Raw genomic sequence first — 4,803 nt, forward strand, 5'->3', positions numbered from 1 at the left:
CCAATCATTGACAAGATGAAGCGTTTGTTCTCAGATGAATTTTAGTTTTTTTGTTTAAAAACTTGAAAATGTTTTTTTAATTTATGTAAAACGTTTTTGTATAATATTATTTTTAATTTTAGTTTTTATTAATTTATAAAAAAATTTATAAATTACATATTTATTTAAAAATAAAATAATTAAATTATTCAAAATAGTAAAACAATAAAGATTCCGACAAAACCTTTTCCGTCGGAAATTTCCGACGGCAAATTGCATCGGAAAAGTCCAACGAACATATTTCCTCGGAAATTTCCGACGAACATGTTGCGTCGGAAATTTCCGACGAAATAGCCCGTCGGAGTTTTCCTACGGACTCCGACGGAACACGGCTCCCGGAAATTCCGACGGATTCAGGTGTCGTCGGAATATCGGAGTAACATCATCGTCGGAATTTTGTCGGACATTTTTCCGACGACGACTTCTGTCGGAAATATATTCCGATCAATTACCGACAAAACACTTCCGATGAATCTTGTTGTCGGAATATCTGTTGGAATATTGTCCGTCGGTACTGGTTGGAATTTCGTCGGAATTTGTGACGAATTTCCGACGAACTTTTTTTTTCCGACCAGATATTTCCGACGACGGTTTTCGTCGGAACTATTCCGACGAATATGGCCATCGGATTTCGCATGTTTTATTGTAGTGACCTTTTAATTTAACCATCATAACTTCTCCTTTTACTTGTGTTCAAAAAAAAAAAACTTCTCGTTTTACACAAAAAAAAACCATCATAACTTATATATACGTTATGAAAGGCTTATATAATTTCTTATATAAATAACTTTTTATTATCCATTAAATAAACGTCAATATATAAATACTGTCCGTTGCTTACGTTTTGTTTTAGTCTTATACAAGTCCACTCACTTCGTATCCTCCAGAATGATAAAAACAAAAAGAAAAGAAAACAATGAACGAGTTTAGTATGGTCTTGTATTTGTTTATGTTTTTTACGGTCACCTCCGCCCAACCCAGTCACGATGGGAGAAAGGTATTATATACCGAGATACGTTATATATTTTGATTGCCTCTTTTAAAAAAGATTAATATATAACAGCGTACGTAAGATGGTAATCAAGGGTGGATAATGCAGGTCTACATCGTTTACATGGGAGCATTACCGTCAATCAACGACTACGTCACTATTGAAGATTACCATTTCTCATTGGTTCGTAGTGTCACCGGAAAAAGGTAAACCATTTTCATATCTAGGTCCGGTGTGGAGTCAGCGTGTCTCGATTAATTGAACAGGCTCATCATAAATTCATAATATATATATTCTTTACTTCTGCTGTACACAAGCTGATTACTTGAGGTGTATACATTTACTAATCAGTTACACACCAAGCCTAATTGTCTCCAACTACGGGAGGTCCTTCGACGGGTTCGCTGCATGGCTCACTGAGGAGGAAAGCAAGAAGCTTTCAGGTAGAAAAGTTTCCAACCTTTATTCACTGACACAATATTACTTAGATTGAGCATTTTAGTTGAGCAAAAATTATAATCCTAAAGTTCATGTTAAACGAATCAAACTAAATCTGAAATAGAAAACCGAATATGTTTCAACCAAATCGAACTTTGACGTATAACCCGTAACTCTTTTTTTGAATAATATAACTGAAACTTCACCAATTAACACACCGAGTCAGACCAATTTTAAAATGAATTTCCATATCAAATGGCTATGTTACAAAAAAAAAATCATAAATAAAGCAGCTTTGTTTGGGTTTTAGATACATAACTACATTCTCACCCGAAATTTTGAATAGACAATCTGTCGTAGAGTAAAATATTTAGCTTGTGTTTATAACTAAAGGTAATTTATTTGAATTATGTTCTTGTCTGCTTAAAATTGTATTATAGTCATGCCCGATGTGTTTTCGGTTTTCCCGGACGGGATGCTACATCTGGACGTGATCAATAACGGTGGCATACACTCGGGACTAAGAACTCGACACTTGTAACTTGTAGCCATTGATTTTTTGTACTAACCATACATACTTTGTATGTAACCATCATATCATACTATTACATACGTAAATGAGTATTTCTATTTCACAAGAAGGGGCCGTGACTATTTAATGTCGCTGTTATAACGTGTTCTTAAAAGGTGTTTACGTTAATTATTTATATGTACTGACTCACACTTGTTCAAAAAGAAAACTATATATTAAAACTTTTTTAAAAGTTCATCAATGGAAAACTTTGACCACCTCATGTTCCCTTGTAAAGCAATTAAGATCATATGTAACCCAAGATCTCATTTTAAGGAGATCAAAACTTCAAAATGAAAATTTGAGGATTGGTTAATTCAACTATAAATCCTCAAAACAATCCTTAAAAAAATATTTATTTGCATTATAATTTTTGACATTAACAAAAGTTACGAATATTTATGAAAAGAAATAATTATAAAGACCCAAAAAAAGATAGTTTTGAGGTTGTGAGTAGTAAAATTTCAAATTCTAAGTTTTACTATTCACAACTTCAAAATTTAAGTATTTGAATTGGGTTGTAATGACATAAAACCTCAGAATATCAAGTGGGGAAGCTCTGACTTTGATCAATCAAAATAGAATGTGCGTTGAAGCTCTGGTAATTGTTACATCACAAGAAGACTTATTAAATGTCTTCTTTTATTCCTTTAGTTCTGATGCTTCACAATTGTCAGATGAGACCACATTCTTTGATTCTTGTGAGAAGAGTATCAAGTGGGGAAGTCTCTGACTTCATAACTGTCAGAAGAGACCACAGTCTTTACATCCTTTTAGGATTCACAGTTTCACACTGTGCGAATGTAACAACTGACATATATTTATGTATTTATGTAGTAAATACTCTTGTTTTATTTTCTCACGTTTCAATATAGAGTACATGATTTCTAATACTTTGAGTTTTTTTGCCGACGTATTAAGGGAAAATTGTCAAATATGACTCACAACTTGATTTCAAACACAAAGGTAAACTCAAACTTGAATCAAATGCAAAAGTAACCTAAAAGGCTATTGAAATTACAACCAGCCCCTTGTGAACAAACAAAAAAACCGATTTTTTTTACGTTTCTAACCCCCCGTAAGTCGTCTGGTCTAGTTCTACTTAGAAATAATTTAAAATTTTTGTAAAAAATATTTTGATAACTGAAAAATTGAAATCATGTAATTAACATATGTTTTAAGATATATAAATTAAAATATAACAAAATTTAATTGTTTTCAACATAGATGAGTGAAGGTAGTGAGTCATGATATTCTTTGGTTTAGGTTTGCCAACATATGTTGTAATATTGTATGTGTTCTTAGGTTTAGATTTTGGAATGCATAAATATTTTTTTCAAAATTTTAAAATTTACCTAAGTGTGTTTATTTATGTGTATAATAAACACTATTTAAGTATAACTACGGCTTTATAACGTGGTTAGTTAGTTAATTTAGTCAATTTATTTTAGGGGTTAAATTTAGGGTATGGGACGACTTACTAGTAAGTCGTCTGATGTACAGTATTCAACAGACGACTTACTATCAGACGACTTACTAGTAAGTCGTCCAAACTGGACCGAGCCTTTAATTTTACAATGTACTTTTAAACCTAACCAGATTATTTACCGGCCATATATAAGGTTTTTTTTTATTCACTGTTTCGCAAAAATCAGAAAACCCTAACGGCGTTTCTCTCAAAGGCGATTTCAAAGGCGATTTCCGTCGATTCTATCTAATCCATCGTTCTCATCGTCGGTTATCTCTCCGTCGTTATCACCGTCGTTCTCACCACAGTTCTCACAGCCGCTTCCTCTATTTAAGATCCGAGAGGAAACCCTAGCGCGCATTCTCTCAGAGGCGTCTCGTTCCGCCGCCGGTAAGTTATATCTCTTACTGTCGAGTGATTGATTGAGGAAAAGATGAACATAAAACTGGAAGTCCTGGAAGACTTATAATTAAGTCGTCTGGAAAGTATTCCAGCTGAAAGACTTTCCAGACGACTTAAATATAAGTCTTTCAGCTAAAAAACTTGCCAGGCGACTTAATTATAAGTCTTTGATTGTTTGAGATGGTTGTCTTTGATTGTTTTGCAGGAAAAAAAAATGGAGATGCCAGAACTCCCCCGTAGGATATATACATTAGGGGAAGAGCCCCCCGCAGTGCATAGCATTTTGTATTATACTTGTTGGACGTTGCATGCTGCTTTAAAGAAAGCTCTTCATGATGACGAATATGAAGAGCTGAAGGAGTCGAAGTTGGGAGTTTTCATCAAGTTCCAAGAGCTGGGATTTGATTGGGCTTCAAGGCTGGTTCACTACATGCTCGGTTTCCAGCTTGACATAAAGAAGAAGTATGAGCTGTGGAGTCTCGTTGATCCACAACCTGTGAGGTTTTCACTGTTAGAGTTTGAAAACCTCGCTGGTCTAAACTGCGAGTACATCGAGGACCTTGAGAGACCTCACTGTGTTGTTACAAAGGAGTTGACTTCTTTTTTGGGAGATGTTGGGAGTTCATGTCGAAGCTGGGCCATCTACTCATGAGATAATAGCAGCATTTGAGAGATGCGAAGGGTGGTCTCGGGATGATCGCAAGCGGCTCGCGTACCTTTCCATCTTCACTGGATACATTGAAGGGAGAAAGTATTCAACCCCTACATGGGTTACTCTGGCAAGGCTAGTGAAGGAGCTAGAACGGTTTGAGAATTATCCAAGGGGGAGAGTCGCGTTTAAGGTGCTGATGGACTCTGTGAAGGGCAGAGATATTTCGGGTTGTTACACTATTA

This window comes from Brassica oleracea, chromosome C9 (genome assembly GCF_000695525.1).
Source record: "Brassica oleracea var. oleracea cultivar TO1000 chromosome C9, BOL, whole genome shotgun sequence".
In the NCBI taxonomy this organism is placed as follows: Eukaryota; Viridiplantae; Streptophyta; class Magnoliopsida; order Brassicales; family Brassicaceae; genus Brassica; species Brassica oleracea.